This window comes from Excalfactoria chinensis, chromosome 4, assembly GCF_039878825.1.
Source record: "Excalfactoria chinensis isolate bCotChi1 chromosome 4, bCotChi1.hap2, whole genome shotgun sequence".
Taxonomy (NCBI): Eukaryota; Metazoa; Chordata; class Aves; order Galliformes; family Phasianidae; genus Excalfactoria; species Excalfactoria chinensis.
Window position 1 is genome coordinate 71,180,559 of NC_092828.1, and position 21,309 is coordinate 71,201,867.

At 41.4% G+C, this 21,309-nt stretch overlaps 1 protein-coding gene across 6 annotated transcripts in view; it reads right to left on the reverse strand.

Moving 5' to 3' along the window:
* Nucleotides 1–21,309, reverse strand: part of TENM1 (teneurin transmembrane protein 1) — an 813,967-nt gene that overhangs the window by 298,821 nt on the left and 493,837 nt on the right. For 4 of the 6 annotated variants that reach the window (XM_072336863.1, XM_072336862.1, XM_072336860.1 and 1 more), the window contains exon 1: nucleotides 5,573–5,864. The exons of the other annotated variants lie outside the window; for them this stretch is intronic. The gene's annotated coding sequence lies outside the window, so the exon portion shown is untranslated. Of the gene's footprint in view, nucleotides 1–5,572; nucleotides 5,865–21,309 lie in introns of those variants that run through there. 6 annotated transcript variants of the gene reach the window in all.

Below are 21,309 nucleotides of genomic sequence, written 5' to 3' on the forward strand. Positions count from 1 at the left end.
TGCTGAGATAAGAATCTGCTTTAGTTACACAAGAAAATTGCACAGCATGTCACAGAAATGATGTCTGCATTTATAAAAGCTCAGATGAAAGACATCTTATCCTTTTCCTCCTGTTCCTTGCTCAAACCATTAATTAGGTAACACGTCGGGACCAAGTCCTCTGCTGAACTGCTTGGTATGACTGCACTGTGGAAGCACGCCTATTTACACCTCTCCATTAATGCCCTATGGAACTAGCACCACCAAACCATTAATTCTCAAAGCAGCACTGCGAGGCTCAAACAACAGGCAGTGATAATGCTCCCACTCTCATCTTTCTGTGCTGCATTCTTTGTTAATAACCAAAGAATTTACATTTACACTGTTATTTACACTGTTATGCTTTACAGACATCTGGTCCGTGCTTACTCTGATTTATTGAAATACATGAAGTTTATGGAAATCTGCAGTCCAGCTAATGGGTTGATAATACTGCAAATGTTGTAGTGCTGTAATTACATTGTAATAGAGGTTTAGCTATCACATCCTTGCAAACACGCATGAAAGTGTAACAACGCAGATAAGGAACCTTTCATGGACACCACATTAGTTGAACAAATGCTAGAGGCATCGTTTGCAATAATACATTGAATAAATTCAACAGATTCACAGTATCCCAAAGAGCTTCCCTGTATTAACCTAAAAACTTCAATAACAACAAAAATTCTATTCTATGACAAAAAAAAAAGTCATCTTTGTCAAGAAAAGCAGCTAGCCTGTAAAATCCATCTTGTCCTCAGTGAGATCTGCTATCACTTGACTAAGGGTTATTTTTCTGCAAGTAGATGGCCACTTGCTTTAAAATGAGAAGAATGAAGGAGAAACAATGCCAGGCTGGTCATGGGCAGGACCAAAGCTGCAAAGAAAACAGCTGGAGTTGGAACTATGTGGATTTCAGTTTGCTGGGCTTCAGGAAGGAGCAGTGGAGGCAGACAAGATGATGCAGAGCTCTGCAGGAGAGCTAACAAGATTCTGAATAAACTGGGAGGACTGTGGAAAGACAAGAGACTGAGGAAAATGAAGGAACACAAGGTCATAGGTGCGCCTGTAGCACAGAACGTGATGGATATCTAGTTGTTATGGTTTATAAGAATATCAGGTTCTATGAAAGAACTAGAGCTGTAAACACGGTTCTCAAATAGAAGCAATCAGAATTTCGTGAAGGTAAAATACACTGAAGAAAACAAATGGGAATGGATTAAGAGCTGTGCTCAAGTGGGAGTAAGAGGAATCTGAAAAGGAAGAGAAAAACCCATTTGGTGAGTAGGATAAAGAATCTAGACAGAAAAATTAGCAGCAATCAGGAGCCAGAAAGAATTTGGTGAAAGCCTGTAGCTTGAGTTATGAGAAAGGTAATTTATTTGCTTACTTTTAAATAAAATAAGTAAGTGTGCTGCTTCATATAAACATTACAAGTTCCATGGACCTCTTTCTCACTCATCAAAAGTGGAGCAAGAAAGCCTAATTCCTCCAGCCACTGAATAGCATCACAGGAACAGCTAGGGCTGGAAGGGGCCTTAAAGCTCACCTGCTTCCAACTCCCTGATGTGCGGAGGTTTGTCACTCACTGGATCAGGGCCAGCTATGCCTAAAAGCCCCAGCACGGTCCCCTCTCCACTCCTGATTGCAATTCTAGCCTGTTCTTCCACACTTGAAACAGTTCCCTCGGGATCAGAGAAGTAGGAGGAAACATAGGGGGACAGCCACTCATCTCCTAGGCTGGTATCATACAGCTGTTCATCTCCCATTACCCATGAAAACGAGCAGAACATGTAAATGTTTGGAGTTTTTCTCTTACATAAATACTTGAGTCTACAGTAATTATCACCCTGGTTTATCAGGGGTGAAACTAATGTAAAAGTAGGATTTAATTGTAGCACACCTAAGAGGAGGACCCAAACTACCCCATTCAAAGCAAAACCAATTCAGTCACTCTCATGTATGATATATGAGAACCTTCATTGCTAAACTGTCTTGCTTTGAGTGTTTGCAGTTAATGGGACCCAGCTCAGAAGTGTTTGATAGATCAGGCAAACACCTCCTGCACATTGCTGCCAGCAATACACTAAGGATGGAGCAAGTTCTAAGAAACTCCTTTTTCCAGATGTTTGTTTACAAGTTACTTTTACACAGCCTCCCTCCCCTGCAACACACACCTCCTCAGGCAGCCCACGAACCAAAACCTGCATCAGTTTGCACTCCAAGTGATACCTAGTTGGAGCAAGGAGTGAGTGCATGGGAATACCCCCAAGAAGAGCATCCCAAATTGCTCTCCTGCAATCAAGCTACAGCAGGGACTATTTGCACTACAGCATTCTCTTACCACCTGTTTTAGGTTTAAAAGCTACCATTTCAAGAATGGAAATACAAATCTTCAAAGACTTGTCAAACTGTTGTCAATTCTTGCAGTCTGACGTCCACCCAGACAAACAGATGGACAGAGCAGACATGCTCCCCACGCAAGCTGGGAACACAGACACCACAGCAGAACATCACACCTAAAGCCCCACATGCCTTTGCTACAAAGGAAGAGTTTGTGGGCTCTTCACCATCCCTGGCAAACATCTGTCTGCACCTAGGGTAAAAAAACAAAGAACCAAAAAGACCAAATGCACCACCAGCCTGCAGGCAAACCAGAACAGGAATCTACATTGGAACAAGCAGCACTATCCACTTAAAAGGCTCTGAACTGGACGAGCCAGTAATTGCTCATTAAGGCTACAGAAAACAACAACTGCTGAGTGAAGTCTTCCAAAGCAGCAAGCCAGTACCAAGCCCCATTCAGAACAGTCATTTTGATTTCAGTATTCTTCCAGACCACATTTAACTACAAGTGATGTTCTCCCTCCAACCTTACACTAATTACATTCCAATACTCAAAAATGGGGAGAATTCTGTACCGTAAAGTAGAAAATAGTACAATAGCCTCACACAGTAGCTCCAGTCAAAGAGATTAATACATCTGATTAACGCCAAACAGTTCACTGCAACAGAAGCAGAAACAAAGAAAGAACACTTGCTTTCAATTATATAAGCAGTAAGCTGAAGTTCAAATTTGTAGAAGAGAAAATGCACTAAACAGCAAAGAATTAGCTTAAGTGTATTTTAATCAGTTTTCAGAGTATAAACATTTTGTTAAAGCAGTAAATAAAAGCACAAGAGAAATGGACACGTTTGCCTAGTAACAACTGGCGCACTGAATGTTAAGCTGTTGTGATAAGTTTTTGAGTATCCCTAATATTATACCAGAACAGGTTTTCAGAAAATAGAAGTTCTCATATGAAAAAAAGAGAAAGAAAAAGGAAAAAAAAAGAAAAAAAAAAAAAAAAAAAAAAACAAACAACAACCCACAAAAAACCCACATATTCAGTTTTATACCTATAGGTAGAAAGATAGATTTATATATTTCTCTAAGCCATAAAAGCTAATCATAGCAGATCTTGTTCTTCAGACCTCTAGGGCTCCTACTTTTCAGCTTGCTTTGGCCCTAAATATTCTGTGAGAGGACCTCGGACACAGGCATGCACTGTAACACACCAACCCAGCACCATGTGGCTGCTGCAGCTCAACTCCCCCTGCCTGCATGCTTTGTGCAGCTGCACGGTGTTGAACACTCAGTCTTTCTGAACTGGTGAAATGTGATCAGCAAACAGCAAACTCTGGAGGAGCAGGCAGCAGACAGCAAGGCAGAAGCTCTCCCTGTTTAGACACAGATCATCACTTCTTCTCTCAGTCAGTCTCTAGGGCATGACAAGCCTTGGTGTGGTACTGCAGGGATAAAGGCTGGCACCAAGCAGGGGCACGCTGTGCTCCCAGTCTGCAAAATGGGGAACAGAAAGTACCACTGACCTAATGAGGTGCCAGCTTTTCCATAATCAAAGCCCTAAGCAAACTGTTGGTAAGTGATGTTATTCCTTTTGTGTTTTTCACGATGTCTTTTCCCAGTGATGACCACTGAATAGTTGAATTCACACCACGCAGATCTGCGAGCAGCGCTGTGCCAGCATCAATGCCCACAGCCTCACATGCTGATGGGGAGGTACATGTACTCCTCTGAGCCAAGCACACACAGCACTGGGCACACACATGGGCAGCAGAGGCCTTTCTGCAGCTCCAAAAACTGTCACTTCAAATCGCAGCGCCCCATCGAACAAGCAGTAATCGATTTCCTTTGCAGCATCCTTGCTCACATGATGTTGCCTCTACAGAACTCCGAGCACATTTCAATGGCTTTTTATACATATTATCAACACAACACTTCCACAGCCGGCTGCTCGTAAGAAGAGTCATTCACATTCACACCCTTAAGGGTTTTTTTTAGTAAGAATTTTCTATTTTTCAATTATACGTCGTTCACAAGTTCTAAAACTTGGCAAACGTTACACACGTTTCTCTTTAAAAGTAAAGAGATTCGTATTTTGGTCCGCCAGCCGCAGTTACCCTCCTCTGATACAGGGCCGGGCAGCCCGAGGGATCGCGGTGCCCACACAACTTCTGCTCCTACGGCGCTCTTAGGAACAAAAGGTGACACCCACAGAGACACCTATATCCCTGAGCTGCTAAAAGCCGCGAGTCCTTGAAATAAGCTGGATCATAAACACCACCGCGTTTTGTACCACTGACACGCACGTAGGGAAGCGCAGGGATTAATTTAATAACGACGCTGCCTTCCATCTGCGGAGAAGCACGGTAGGCTCAGCCCGCAGCTCTGCGAAACACACGCAGCACACACAGGTCAGGGAGCCGCTCCGGGCCGGGTCTCACCGCAGCTCCTGCCCACCTCGGCGTTCCGCTCCTCCCGCGCGAGCGGCGCCGCGCCCCGGGCACCCGCCGCACAGCAGCGGGGCACCGCCAGCGCCCGGAGCCGGCAACGGCGGGGCTGCGCTCATCACCGCAGCGGCACCGCCGGGATGGGCGTCCGCAAGCCCCAGGTACAGCGAGCATCGCCCGCGAGGGACCCGCGGAGACAGTTCACGTGCGGACTGAAACGGCAACGCAGGGGGTCGGGAAAAGGAGAGGGCACGAGTTACAACATTCGCATTGAACACCGCGGTGTCTCAGCTCCGCACCCGTCAGGCGGACAACCCCGCAGGTGTGCGTGGGGCACGGACCCCGGAGCGCGGCCACGGAGCTGCCGCGGCGGGGCGGCGGACAAATAAACACCTGGGAGCGGCGGCGACGGCGGAGCGATGCGAGCACCGCGCACACGCCCAAACCGCACGCTCAGACGCCGCGGGGCCGAGTCCGCGCGCCGCGGGCAGCCCCGCACCGCCCGCCCCGGGCACCGCGGCTCCCCGCGCCCCGCCCTCCCGTCGCCGCGCCCCGAGGACCGCCGCGCTCTCCCTCGGCCTCTGCAGCACCACCGCGGGCGGACAGCGACGCGCGGGGAAGCGGAGCCCCGGAGGCGAGGAACCCGACCCCGCACCGCCCCGCCCGGAGCCGCCCGCACAACTCCGAGCCGCCCGCTCCTCTCCGCTCCGGCCGCCCCCGCCGCGAGGCGAAGTTCGGGTGCCCGCGGCGCCGGCAAACTTACCGCGCTGCGCGGCCACCGGCTGAACTTTCAGCAGCGCCCCGGCTCGGCAGCTCCCATCGCCTCTAGGCTCGGCGCCCGCCTCCCGCTCCCCGGCGGCTGCGGCGCGGGCGGGTATAAATCCACATCGGCGGCGCCTCGCGGCTCCCTCCGCCCCGCCGAGGGGCAGCGCCGCGGCGCCCCGCGCTGACGGTGCCGGGGGAAAGAGAGCGGAGAGCGGGGTCGGGCTGGGCGCAGCCGCGCCGCCGCCGCCGCTCCTCTCCGGCGGCTGTAGTGGCAGCGGCGCCGCTCGCTCTCTCGCTCGCGCTCAGGGTGGGATTTTTTCCCTCTCTCTCTTTTTTTTTTCCTCCCCTTTTCGGCTCCTTCGCCGTTAATGAGCATGCCCGGGAGATGTGCGCAGGCGCGCTGCCGGCCGCCGCGCCTCGAGCCGCCTCGCGCCAGGCGCCGCCGCGGGCTGCGAGGGAGAACCGAGCCGGGTCCGTGCCCGCTGAGCCCGGCCCGGGCCGTGGGGCGGCGGCCGCGAGGTGAGAAGGGGAACGCCCGGCGCTCCTCCGCCTCAGGGAGCGGCGCGGACCGCCTCCCTCCCTCCCGCGCGGCGAGCGGTTTACCTTGCCGAGGAAGCAGCGGTGCCGCGGCTTCTGGGGAGAGGAGACGGAGGGGCCGCGGGTGGAGGCGGTGCCGCGAACGGGGCTCAAACGCTGCCTCTCTTAGCAGCGCCGGGGCTCAACTTCATGGGGACGGCTCCGTGTTGTTACCACGAGCGCACGGTGCAGCTCCGGGAGGACACGCACAAAGGCACAGAGGCGGTTACAACCGCCTCTCTTGTTTTAAATGGTTAAATCTGCGCCTGCAGTTTCTCGAGAAGAAGCCTCAGCACAAGGAAGCTGAACGCTCTGCTCTCTTTCGTCCCCGTGCCTGTCTACTCACTCACTCTGCGGTTGCAGCTCCCTGTAAAGCACCGCGGTCATTGCGCTGCTGAGCACCGCTTATTTCCTTGCACCTGGCTCATACATAACTTCAACTCTAGTTCCAATTTCTGCTCTGCTCCTGGGTTACATTTCATTGAGGAAGCCAGCATATTTCCCCCAAATAAACAACAAACACATACATAACATCTACAAACACACACCCTAACAAAAAAATAATACAGCCAAAATGCAAAACATCCTTAAGGGAACTTAAACTGATTTTTAGGTACAAAAGAAAAAGCACACTGTGCAGTATTACACGTTGCATTGAATACCTGAAGAGTAATATGGGCAAGGCAAGCTGCAGTTCTCACACACAGCTACCATGTGCTTCCCTGCCATTTTTAACTTTTGCTCTTTAAACACAGCCCTGCTCTGAGTTGGTCCCATCAGAGGCAAAATCCAGGTGCCCATGGAAAATCTTAACGAGGCTAAGAAAGCCCTAAAGGTAAAACACCTACACATCGGCTTTTCATGTTCAGAATGACTTTCTACTAATGAGATTAGGTTCCAGGGGGCACTGAACAGCACACAAAGGTGATGATGAAACCGGCTTAAATCACAGCCCCTTTTTCAGAGCGCTTATATTAGCATCCTCATAGAGACAAAGTGATGGAGATGCATGTTTGCAGGCTGTAACTGGATTCTGAAATATCTTGTTAGGTCACAGTAGTTCCAAAGACAGCCTCCTTGAAAAACAAAGGATGGGAAAGATGAAAAGAAGTACTCAGAACAAGAAAGACAGTAAACAGTCTTCAAGTCTAGCATTAACAATGCTGTTTACATGAATAACAAGGTTAAGCACTAACTTTGCACCCTTCTTTCTAGAACATACATCTTTTCTTTTATTCTATAAATTCCTAATGCTGCAAATACAAACTGTTTAAGACAGAGGAGGTGGTCCAGTCCTTCAAAGGAGACTTCATTCCGAAGGACATATTGGGGATTTAGATCTGCCACATCCTAAAGAAAAGGCAGCTGGTAGAGTAAATAGAATGAACTTACTAAAGAACTTGATATCTTCCTTCTATTGGAAGCATCATGTGCAGCAGAAAGAAAGTTTTGCATGATTGCCTATAGATCACTTCCTTAGAAAGGCCAGAAGTCTCAAACCAAACTCATTTCTAATGAGTCTTGCAGTCACTAAACAGACAGCGCTACCAACTGAATCTTTTGAACACCCCCCAAAAAAAACCAACAAAAACACAAGCATTTCAACTCAGAACAGTCATCTGTCAAAAGCTGGTCTCATGTCTGTGGCTTAGTCCCAGTAGGTGGAATAATTGTAGAAGAGTCATGAACTACCCTGAGTTATGAACTACTCTGAGTTAGTGGGAGGAGTAAGTTTTCCTTTCTGGGAGATGCGGTTGTTTTGGCTTTTTCTCTTTTTGGGTAGACTTCAACATTTGCTTTTCATTAACATAAAAACTATGTGAGCTGAACACAGAAACAGTTCAAAACCAAGAGGTGTAGCATAAAACAGATACCCGAGTTACAGAAACAAAGCGAGACAGCTGGGCAGTCTAGGAATTGATTTTTTAGATACTATCACACTCAGCTAAATACCATTCTTCTATTAATAGACATAAATATCACAAATTACTATTAGTGCTTGTCCTGCTATGCTTTGAAATTGCCTGTTGTATTTGTTAACATATGATGGCCATAAAAGGACCGTGGTTTCATCAAGGGAAGACAAATAGATAAGCAGTGGACTTGGATATTTAGTCCTACCTTTGTCTAGTTAAGTACTAGAGATAAATGAGCCAAATCTGATAGTCGCAACAGAGAAAATTGTTGCCAGATATCAAGTGGAATATCTGGTCATTTCAGATACCAGTGGGATGCTACTGAAGGTAAATCATATATACACTCTGCATATACAAAAATAAGAACAGATTCCAAAGATATGAGACCAACAGGATGATGAGAGCATTTCTTTTGAAGGAATTACCCCTGAAGAAGGAACAGACACTGATATAGATTTTTCCAAGAATCAGAACAAATATATTTACAACTGCCAACAAAGAGCCCTTAAGCACATCACACCTAAAAGTACATCTCAGAAGTGCCTCAAGCAAAGAAATATATATACACACACACAAATCTGACCCTTAGATTTCTCAACCAAGTATGCTGAAAGTGATAGATTTGAAAAAGAAAAAAAGAGGTCTGGATATACTGATGGCAAGTGGAACTTCCCTGAGTGAAAATGATTGCAAGTTTATATGGTGTTGTAGCTGCCTGCAGTGAAAGAGTGGCAAAGTATAGTATCTCTGGTGAGCAGCTACAATAACACTCAATGCTGTGCTAACCCATAGCACTGTCTTATCTTCTGGCTAGTTCTAGTTCAGAAGAGCCACTTGGGTGATTCATTGTCCTTTCCTTTACTGGTAACAGAGCTATGCCAAAGCACTGGTTTTAAAGCATCTTTGTGCCTCCTGTGGGAGCAGAGATTGTTGACTGCATTGCAACAATTTCTGGTAGGACCTGAGACACAGCTGCCGGTCCCTCACACTTAGAGTTCAGTCACACCACACTTCTGAGGACAATGTTGAAATGCTCTCCTTTTGCTTCTTATTCTTTCAATCGGATGAAATCTTCAAACACTGTGAACTTCTGGGGAATTTTCCTAGCTTATATGACGGCATACTGGACAACTCCATGAAAGTGTAAACTTCTCCACGTAATTTAAATGTTTGCTCGGTGTGCCACTTATAGCAATCACTCCTTATACAGCCAGCAGGTTTCAAAAACTAGAGGTGTGAAATCAGCCGGATCCCTGTGCTTACTATGCTATATAACAGAGTTTGTTTGAAATACAAGGATTGATTTGTTTTGGTCTTTGCCAAGAAAACTACTTGCTTAGAAAAGAAGATGAAATATTTACACTAAGCCCTTTAATACTGGTAGAAAGCTACCCAAATATAAAGGGCATTGAGACCTGCCGTAATGTTACAGAGAAGTCCAAGTAGAGTAAACACTGCCCTTCCTTTTTTATATACTTAGCAAGCAAAAATAAATGAATCTAAATTTGACACAGACTCTGAAAGGACATTGTTTCGGAAGTTCTCTGTATACATTAACATGAGATCCCAAGCATATACCATAAGCTCAAGTTATTTAAAAAATACCTGGTTATTTACACTTGATAAAACTAATGACATTGATTCATCTTTTACAGCAGTGCACAATGGTTTTAGAACATTGGTACTGTTTGAAATGATATCTGACGTCTGTAAGATGTAGGTATTAGGAGATGGGGATGAAAAACGCTATCAAAACAATTCTCACTGCACCTGACACTCATTCACTTTGACAAGGCATACACCATTACACAAACAGAAATGTATGGGAGAATCAGGATCACTTTTTTCCATATGAATACATTATATGTTTATATATTTTTATAGCTGTATTTCTATTGAACAGGAATTGATAATTTGCACTAAAGAGAAAGATACGCACTCAACTTTGCTCTTTATCTGGGAATAGATTTGTGCAAGATTAACAAAGAGAAAAACGATACAGGAAACACCGATCAAAGTTTACTTTCTGGACCAAGATAACACTTCAGAAAGCAGCAGAATTTACTCTGCTCTTCCCCTTTCACTGAAAAGAAAGGAAATTCTTAAACTAGTCTAAATATACATAGAGATAACCATAAACAAGTTGCATTCTAGTATTATCATCAGCTTCAGGCAACAAAAATTTTAGCCCCTGATCATGTAGAACTGAGAGAGAAAAGACCAATTTTGATGGTATATTGTTGTTCAGAAACAGTACCCCAAGAAAATGACTAAAGAGGAGTTGATATTTCAAAAGGGAAATGTAAGCTGGTGTATTTTAAACGTCATCTTGGTGACAAGTGTACCAGAAATACATTTGTTTACAAAACATGTTCTACCACACGCAAAAGACTGAAAAATACAAAGCTGCCTTGTGCTATGAGAGAGTTCAGAGAGTAGTGCGTACGTACAATACTGACTACCTCTCCACTGCTTTCTGTCATTGCATGATGCCCATCTCCTTCTCTCACTTTTTAAACACCTTGGTTTTTAACAGTGTTGACTTTCACATTCAGAAAGAATTCCCGTACACAAATGCAGATCTTTTTTTAAATTCCCCACTAAATGATCTTGTTTGAAGATGCTTACCAGAAACAAGGCAATACTTAAGTTCTTTGTGAGCTATAACCACAGCCCAGCACACTGACCAAAACACTTATGACGTCTGAATATATACAGCCTTTCTACAAATATGGCTCCTTCGTTAATATGCAGCAGAGAGAACAAAAGTGTTGCAATATTAATGGCTGAAGAGGGGTGTTGTTATTTTCCTACCACATGAACACAAGGTGGTGCTACTGCTCCTGTCACCAGTACTGATTCTCCTCGTTCCCCACTCAGCCTTACCTGAGTGGTGGAAGATGAGTGTAATGTAACTGGTCTACCAGAAATTTTCTTTAAACAAAAGGTAAGAAAGAACGTCCATTAAAATATTTCATTTAAAAAGTAGTTTAAGAACTTGTTTTTGCTTCGGTAAACTGAAAAGAAAAAAGAATCTATTTCCAGTTGACATACAAATACCTTCTTCAGTGATTTGGCTTGAATTCTACAGACTGGTTGTATGCCTAGCTTCACTATACAGACATTAATTAACATGAGTTCTAGGTCAAAAAAAAAATAAGAAAGAAAAAGCCTTAAGACCATCAATATTTTTTTTCAGGTCTTAAGAAGGAATTAAAACAAACATGAAATGAACTATGAAATATGTCAATAAGTGTAATCCCAGGTCATCAAAAACAGCAGGAAATGGAAGATATCAGTTTGAATACCTTCCTGCTCATAGCAGAAAATCCTTTGGTACTGCAGAAAGATGCATTTAAACTTGAAAATTAAAACCAAACCGACCAACAACATTCTACTAAGAAAGATGACTTTGCTTGCAGCTCAGAAAACCAACTGTATCCTGAGTGCAGCCAAAACAGCACGGCCAGCAGGGTGAGGAGGTGATCCTGCTGCTCTGTAGAGCCCTAACCTGGAGTACTGAATTCATATGTAAAGTCTTAATACAGGAGAGACGGGACCTGTTGGAGAACATCCAGAGGAGGGCCACAAAAATGGTTGATGGGATATCTCCCTACAAGGACAGGTTGAGGGAGCTAGGGCTGTGCAGCATGGAGAAAGGAAGGCTCCAGGGAGAGTTAAGAGTGACCTGTCATTATCTAGAGAGGAGCTACAAGAAGAAAGGGGACAGACTTGTTATCAGGGTGTGTTGCTATAGGACAAGAGGAAGTGATTTCAAACTAAAATGGGGAGAAATTTAGATTGGATACAAGGAAGAAGTTTAACTTACAGTGAGCGTGGTGAGGCACCAGCACAGGTTGCCCAGAGAAGTGGGGAATGCTCTGCCCATGGAGGCATTCAGGGTCAGACTGTACCAGGCTCTGAGCACCTGATAGAGCTTTAGATGTTCCTATCCATTGCAGGGAGTTAGAGCAGAAGACTTTTGAAGGTCCCTTCCAACTCAAGAGATGCTATGATGCTATTAAAATTATTGAGGAAAAATTTGTTCTTGTACATGAGAACATGCTAGGAGAGGTTCAAGTCGATAAGCGTACTCTTTAGAGCAGTACAACAGTTTTTAAGAGAGATTAAACTTCCAAATAGCAGGCATCACTTCTTTCCCAAATAAAATAACACAGCATTGAAAGATTACACTGAAGAAGAAAGAAAAATCAAAGTCATGTTTCCTAGGCTATTTTAGATATATTATTTCAAAGTCACTGTTAGTCTACAGTGCAATTTTTTTCATAGGAAGGAAATAATAAGAGGAGCTTATTTTGAATACAGTGTAAGAAGAGAGTACCTTCTTCCACATTTCTCTTTAGGTCTGATAATTACATAATTATAGTGTTAAAGACTGTCTGACTTAGTGTTTTACAGTATTTTTTAAGGCTTTTAAAATCAAGCATGTTTTACATAGGATCCAACCTGCTGCTCCTGCTCTCCTTTATTACATAATAATCCCCGATGTTACTACTGCTTCTCTTTGTATTTTACTGATCTCTATTTGCTCATGTATTTTCTTTTCCCTGGAGAAAATACACAAAAAACAAGACCTCAATATCTTATATCTTAATCTCATCAGCTTAATTAGACATGAAAGTAACTCGGGCCTCATTAAGAAATGTCCTAAAACAACAGGTGAAGTGGAATCAGGTGAGCTTGAAAACACACGAAAAATCAGCTTGTCAGACAGTCCTAGTTGTTACCAAAACCTGGAATACGGCTAATGCAGAGAAGAAGAAAACTAAATGCTTAGCAGAAATCTCAGTGGAAGAGATGACTAATTAGAGATAATTACACACAGATTTCTTCCATTAAAAGTGCTTTAAAACATAAACATTCAAATTTTACTTAGACTCCCAAGTGCTTCCCAGGAGGTAAGCTTGCAAAAAATATCTTTTAAATGATGTCAAGCACTTTTAAACCCAATGACTGATTTTTTAAGAGCAATCTCACTGAAAATTCTGGTGGCGTGGGTTTTCTTGTTCACCTCCAGTTTAGTAAGGAACAGTAATAAAGTTTATGACTTAAGTTAGCATCATAGCTGCCCTACAGCAAAGATAATTAAGTGCTATAGTCCCGATTTGCTACTGTTCATCAGCCACTTCAAAAGCCAGACCAAACATTTACTCAGTATGAAGTCATGGAACTCTTCCAAACTGAAGCCTAGACTACCAGAACATTTATAAGTGACACTAGGAAAAAAGCATGCAGTCACAAAAATGCATTATCTCTAACATTAAAAAGCCTTATCACGCAACCTCTAAAAAAGGTCAAATCTCTGGAATACTTCTAAAGTCACCATAGTAAATTGTGAAATGTCTTCCTCCTTTACATCGCACTACATACAACAAAGCAAACTCAGAATTTCAAATTATACACAGGAATTCCAATATTCTTTCAATTTTTTAATCTGTCAACACCAATCTCATTTCACCCAGGCTCTGCTCAAAAAAAAAAAAAAAAGCAACATTGCTTCTGACAAGTTCTTGGCAACACCAAGCAAAGCATTCACAGGTAAGCCAACATCCATATACAGAATGAAATGCTGAACTCACCCAGCTGGTGAAGGGAATCTCTGGCCGTGCAGCACTCCTCCTCAAGAAGCAACCTAGCTCTAAGACATACATACTGTTCCATGGCCAGTCTTTATATAATCCCAGGTTGGCTCCTCCCTGGTCTCTTGGGGAGGACAGGTGCAATTTGTCTGTGCTTCCTGGGCAGCCACAGCTCTTCACCATGTGCTCACTCACCAGTTCAAGCTCTAACCAAACAGTTCCCTTGCAACCCACAAAATCCTTAAGTCAGTAACATACTGTGAAACTAGTTAGTAACAAAGACACCACAATTAACAGTGCATTTTAAAAATATATAATTGTATGAGAAACTGTTGATCACAGCCTGAACCTCTGATTAACCACCTGAGGCAAGCAATGAGTCAGCTGCAGGAGCACAGATGAAGTTAATTCAGCTGTGCTAACTGAAGGGATGGAGCTTGGCTCCACCTCTCCTAGAACTCATTTTAAGGGCTGACCACCACTAAGGCAGGATCTCTTTCTGGAGATTGTTCCTGTGTGGAGTTTTGCAGTGAGCCTTGGCATCAGTGAGCATTTGTTGTTTGTCTTCTTTTCTGCATAACCTCTGGTTATCTGTCAGCTTTACAATAGTACACTTACAACTGTACAATAATCCTTGGTTATCATGCAGGTACTTAGAAACGTCTGCGTATACTCATTTATTTGAGAAGTTCCAGTTTTCATCTTTTAAAATAATTATGACTTATGCAGCCAATTTGAGATATGGAAGAATACAACATTCATCTATTCACTCATGCAGTTGTCTGTCAGATTCTATACCTTATTACTGCACGATCATGGCAGGAGAACAGTTAAGATCTATGGCCAACTCACACAATGGGCAACCAGTTTACAGACAGTAGTATCAGGTTATGGCAAGTGGTCCATACAGTGATCAGGGCTCACAGGAATCTTGCAGAGTTCTGAAAAGGAAAATGCAAAGTCCCATATGTGGATTAATAGTGTGGTGCTGTACTTGCACAGTAGCATAGCTAAGACAGAGAATGCACCAAATGCCTGGGGGTCCTGACAAAATTGAGCGTGAATTAGCAAAAGTGTCCCTGCAGCAAAGAAAGACAACGGCAGCTTGGGCTTTATCCAGGAGGCAAAGTGAAATCATCCTTCACCTGTGTGCAGTACTTCTAGGACCTGATCTGGTATACTGTTTTGAGCTCCATAATTCAGGAATAGATTTACTGGAGTGAGTATATTGGAACATAGTGTTTAGAGAGATTATGGATTCTCCATATAATGAAATATTCAAACTTCACAGGGCTAGGTTCCAGCAAGCACTGGACCAAAAGTCTCCAGAGATCTCTTTCAATCTAGGTTATTCTACGATCCGTAAACATTTTCACTATATCAAAAGAAAACAAGCTGCATATACCTGCATATAAAACCTAGCACAATCATTGTATTTACAACAAACTATTCTAGACAACTGTAAAATAAGCCAAAACCTATCAACATTCTTCCAGTGAGGTAATAGCCCTGAATATCCATAAAAATGGCAATACTTTTTTTTCATTCAGAAACCTGAACTTCAGCACTTCACTTGATGCAGTTGGTGATACTTGATGATACAGGTGGCAGTGACACAGTTTATATCATTGCCACTGTTTCAGTGCATTACTGTCATCCAATAAGGGTTGTTACTATCAGCATATATTTTAAAAGATTAAAAATTCTAAGTAGGTAAACAGAATATGTCACTGGACATATCGATAATGTATGTTTAATCAATGCTAAAAGCATTAAAAGGAGCTTTTTCCTGGGAATACAAATCTAAATTGTCCTAACTAGAATATACCAGTCATATCAATAGTTAGAAGATCATAATAACACATGGACCAGATTGATATTCTCACTGTTCCTCTTATTCTCTTTTGCTATCATCAGAACACACTGGAGAAGCTGATGGGATAGAGAGTCAACTAAAGCAAGAAGTGTGGTCATACACACACTTCACAGGAAACTTACTGCAATGAAATGAATATTGCAGAGGCTGTGTGAATGTCAGAAAGAGGCAATGAATCTGCAAGATTTGTAGCAACAGTAAAAACCAAAATAATAAAAAGAATATTGTGGCCACATTTGTTCTGTTGCTCAGGTCATTCAGAGTTTTCAAAGCAGAAAATATTTATTTAGTTATTTATTTATTTATGAGAAGTAGACTTCAAGATAGAACAGAACCAGAGAGCTGCTATTTATCAGACAGAAAGTATTAATCAGTTGTTGGAAACTGCTTGAATCTAAAAGGGTTATAACACATAGATGGTAACTGATTGTGATATGTATGCAGTTTGGGATACAAGCTTTAGAAGACCGGTTTCTCCAGTATTCAATACGTCTTTAACGAAAAGCAATGTGATGGAAGTGCTAGTATGCAAGGCTGCTAGTTCTTCTCTGACAATTTACATTTATATTCTTAGTGTCTAGGCTGAGCCTAGGGAAATTTAAAACTTTATTTCATTAATGCTAACTTCTACAGAAATCCCAGCATGCGCCGATGTTCCTAGATTGCAAGGCTAGTTAGATGAGAATTCAGAAGCTAAACATAATTGCTGGGTGGTTATGATAGTTAAATATATACTGTCAGTTTTGACTTTTGAAGTCCCTGTGGACATAAATCCACTGTTCTGAAAGTTAAAAATATAAAATAACAGAGCAATGAATTAAAATATCTTTAAAACACGTGGTAAGTTTAAACCTTTGTTTGTAAATATGTTTTAAACTGTTAGAGAAGAATAAAATGGTGTGGCTTACTCAGGAGAAGTTTCTGTAAAATGCTAGACAACGTAATCTCTGTCTTTGGCTTTTGAATGGATGGCAAATTACAAATGTGCAGCTATTTTAACAGCCCAGATTGGGTTATGTTCTGGCAGGCTTTTGTGAAGTGCTGCAGTTTTACAATGCTAATGCAGCATTAATGTGCACCCATTTACTGGCTGTCATCAGCTCTGTGCAGAAAGCTCTGATACAACTTCTTTAAAAATAATCCTTTTAGAGGTCTGTATGCAGAAATCTTGGTCACAGGCAGAAATCCTTGCATAAGTGTAAACAGAATTAAAATCACCAAGGTTTGTCTAAATTGGCCATGTGACTTCTCTCCTGCAAAGCTGAACATATCCTCTTTTTATACCAGTGAAACTGAGGAATAGAAAGCAGGGTAAAAGCATGCCAAATCAACACATCTGCTTAGGCAAAAATTAGCTCAGGATGAAAGAGACCTACTAATTTTGTTATACAGTGATTTACTGCAGTTAGCTTTGTTTGCAGCTGATTAAAGACGCATGACTCCAGAACTTAAAGCTTTGCCTCAACCCTAATGAACCTTCTTAATACACGTCTAATGTCACAGTATATGCCGTGTTTCTTTAAGTATTGAGAAGGTTCTGTTCTGATTAAGTTCATTTTCATCTTGCAAGATAAGACTGCAACAGAAGAAGACTGTAGAGAATCAGACCTAAAATAAATAAATTAAAAATTATTATAAAATATGCATGGAGCATTTATATAAAACCATATTTTCTACAAGGTAATCTCTTATGAAATTTATAGTACAGTATATCACCAAAGAAGGAAACTGAATAAAAGGTTAATAGCTGAACTAATTATAAGTCCATATATATATATAATTTAGTCTCCTAAACAGCATCAAGCCCTTGTGGTTTAAGTAAGAAGTTGTAAGGGAAATACTCTTTTGGAACCTACTGATCTTTTCTGTAATATTTATGAGCATGCTAGAATTTAATTCATTATTTATATGTTTCTGACATTCATCTCATTTATTTCATATATATAATTTTTATCGGTACTTTACAAACAAGCAAGTACTTCAAGAAAGACTATAATGTAAATCTGCAGTAGCCTTTGGGAAAATGTGTTAAGTATGTAAACCTGACTAAATAATGTGTGGAGATATGGGACACTCTGTTAAACTTACAATTTTGCTGTAACTGAGGTAAGTTTTAACATTTATGTTATTCATTCTAACTGCAAAATAAATAAATAAATAAAGTAAATTTCACTGTACAGCATAGATAAGAAACTCAGTCTCATGAGAATTAGAACTAAAACACTCTGGAGTTTCTCACGTTCCTTTAACCTAAGACTTCATTAGATTGTTTGCTCGCTGGATGGGAAGAGTAGAATGAATCTGAAACATTCCAGTATAATATTTGATATGGAAACTAATGATTGGAGAAGTCTGTTGATAAATGAGTGAGTTATGTTCAGTTTACTTGTACATAAAATGACAGTCACATGTATAAGCGCAGCTCTGAAAGTAATGCCTCATATTTTATTATGTTGGCCCACAAGGTCAGAGATGGATGTTGATACAGCAATAGAGACCAAACAGTGGATATGAGCACAGTGAGGGGTGGGCTGCATGTTATAGCAATGGCGACAGAGACAGTGCATCCACAGGTGCGAATTTTGATGAGCATAGCTGTAGGCTTTTGTTTATCACTGGCTAAAATGCACAGCTAATGGTGGTGACTATGTTGGACAACAGTGTTTTGCAGCTGAGAGTTTGCTTTATCAAACAGCGGTATTGCAATCTTTGTGTCTGTTGTAGTTTCTATGGAAATAAATAGCAGGCATTACTTTTGGTATCACCTAAATGTATATTTATCTGCAATAGGTAGTTGTAAAGCATTGTAGAATGATTACAGTCCATTTTGTGGTCTACCACTGGAGTGTATGTAGAAGAAAGAAGTTACAATAGTTTTGAAATATAGAATTTTGGATGACAGGACCTTAATCCTATAAATTGTTTAAATGAGACTAATATCTCTCTGTGGAAATGCATATGAACATTCTCAGGTGTGAGCATAAATCAAGTATGTCAATCTAAGTAGAAAAATATAGAAATACTATGACTCATGAGGAGAAATAAGAGTCAGACATAGACCGAGTTGAAAGATAAATGCAAAGGCACTCTTTGAAATTGTGCTTAGCTAAGCCATATGTATCTGACCAAATTTTATGACTGAAGATTATACTTTTGGTTTTAAATGATTTTTTGTTGATGTTGTTGTTGTTTCTCCCCATGTATTACTCTAACTGTCACAATTCTCAATTATTTGGTAATTTCATTTAAGTTGTTGCAAAGGGGGAATAAATTTTTTGAAGGCCTCATCAGATGCAGTTATCCTTTCACTAGATAATGTATCAAGTGCATGAAAAGCTTCTCCCTGTGGCCACGGAGAACAAAGAATTAGAGGCATTTTCTCACACAACTCAGACAACTAGTCAAGTATCTCAGTAACTGCAACTAAATGCAATGACTTTCAACATTTTTGGAACAGGATTCCCTGCTGACATTCTTCCTGAATCCTATTCCTTCAGTCCTTGATGGTGGTAAAAGCAGCAGCACCAGGATTGCTTGGGATGCAAGCTGCAAGGGTCAAGGGAGTTACTGTTCTGAATTCTGATGGAATAGGTCCTGCCAAAGGGAAATAAAAAGAAATCAGTCTGACCAGAATGTAGTTACTGCTGCCTTCCTGACAGGTCAGGTGGGAATAATGCAGAAATAAGTACAGCTACTGCTTCTCTAGGAAACACTGACTTGGGGAGCAAGCTCTAAACTAGGTCTCCACCAGTGAGTTTCTACTCCCACTTTGCCAACTAGAAAATGTTCTGGGCTCTATTTTTTCTGTCTCCTAGAATAACACTGACCTTTATGAAAACCATTAATCTCTACCAATGAAAAGTACATAGTATGAGTGAGAGAAGTCTCTACCAATATTGTGTGAAGAAGAGCAGAGAAAAAAGTAATAACCATTTTAGAAACTCAGAAAAAACATTTGGTGCATTTAGCTCTGTGCAGATGCATTTAGGTTTGCTGGACAAATTCTTGTGCACCAACATAGTATGCTTCTTTTTCAAGACAGTAAACAAAAAGCAATTGACAGCAAGCTATTTGCAATAGATTTGAAGTTTTAATTTTTAGATGTGACCAGAAAAATCTTTTAAAAAACAATAAAAAAAATTCCCAAACATTGATATCTCATATAGGCCTCCCATAAACACAAGCACTAAATCTTTAACTCATTACCTCATTTTCTTGTTAGAGTCTAAATGATACTTCTTCCCATTGTAAGAGGAATGAAGAGTATGCATTTTCTGAGCTGCTGAAGCTTGTTATTGAAATTAAGCTTTATGACACTGCTGTTTTCCATACTTGTCCCTAGTCTATTGGATTTGTGTGGCTGCTTCCAGAAATAAGAAGGGCAAATGTCAATGTGTTTTCAAAAGCAAAGGCAAAGATCTGGTTGTTAAATGGGCTGAGTGAAGCAATCTCCTAGAAAGGACACCTACCAAAAGTGGTACATAGAAGAACTTGTCGTAATATGCTCTTCTGTTTCTGTTATAGTACAGTCCAAACTCAACTATGACCTTTCCTTTAACACTCAACACCTTGGCATATCTGTGGTTTTCATTAAGATCGACTGCTTTAGAAAGGCTGGCTGACAGGGAAAGTACCGTCCCTTTTACTCATCTTTTAAAAAAAGATTGTGATTTTTAGTGTTTATGATGTAGTGAAGAAGTACTGCCTCTGTTTTCCAAAGAGTTCTTGTCAATTTTCCTTTCCACATGTTATAAACCATATTGATGTGAATGTCTTCTGAAGTTACTCAGTCAAAAAAGTAATTCATTTCAGTAGAATGATTTCTGAGGCACATCACTGCCCTGTAGACTTTCATCAGATTCCTTTCTTCACATGAAAAATGAGTACATTTCTAAGCTGCAATTCTAAATATTGAATAAGGCTACTGGTATCAATAAGTTTGATTATTCAAGGCATGAGCTTACAAAGTGTTGAGCACTTCCTTTGTTGTTATCAAGGTACAAAGTGAGAGTGTAACACCTTTTCTGCATACTATGCAGCACTTTGCAGGACTAGATCCTAAAGAAAGAGGCTTAGCAGTTCATAGTAATCCACATAGAGAGTTTGAAGTGCACACAGTATTAGCATATAATGAGTGACATTCACAAAAAGATATACTAGGTAATTTGAGAATGTTAATTTAAAATGAGCAACAAAGGCTGATCTACGAAGTAATATTATCAACAGCATTGTAGAGAAAATCAGACTTTTTTTAGCTTATGTACATCAAGATACTAAATAACTCACACTTTAGCTTCACAGTTCCACATGGCTGCAATGAAGTGTAAGAAAACTGAAATGAGATTTATGATTACAATTCCACGTTCTTCTGAATTTACTCAGTATTTTACTGTGTGATACGTCTAGAGTAGGAAACCAACATCTATTTTAGTTCTGCATCCAGTCAGTTTTCTAGTTGGGTTTTACTATTTGAAAGCCAAGAGAAATTCTGATGGGTAATGGCCTTATATTTATTTACCATAAATGCATCATCCTGGAGCATTAGTGTTACCATTACAAGATACTCCATATTAGTTGAGCGCTTTGATAATTGGCAAATGCAATTGTTTGCAAATTACTTTTGTTAAGCTGATTTTAACCATACATGGTACATTCTTTGATTCCTACAACATTTTATCTTGCTTCTTGATTTTGCAGTTTTCTTCTTCAAGGAATACATGCTTTCAGGTGGATGTTTTGCTGTTTTGCCTAGGGTATTCTGATTCAT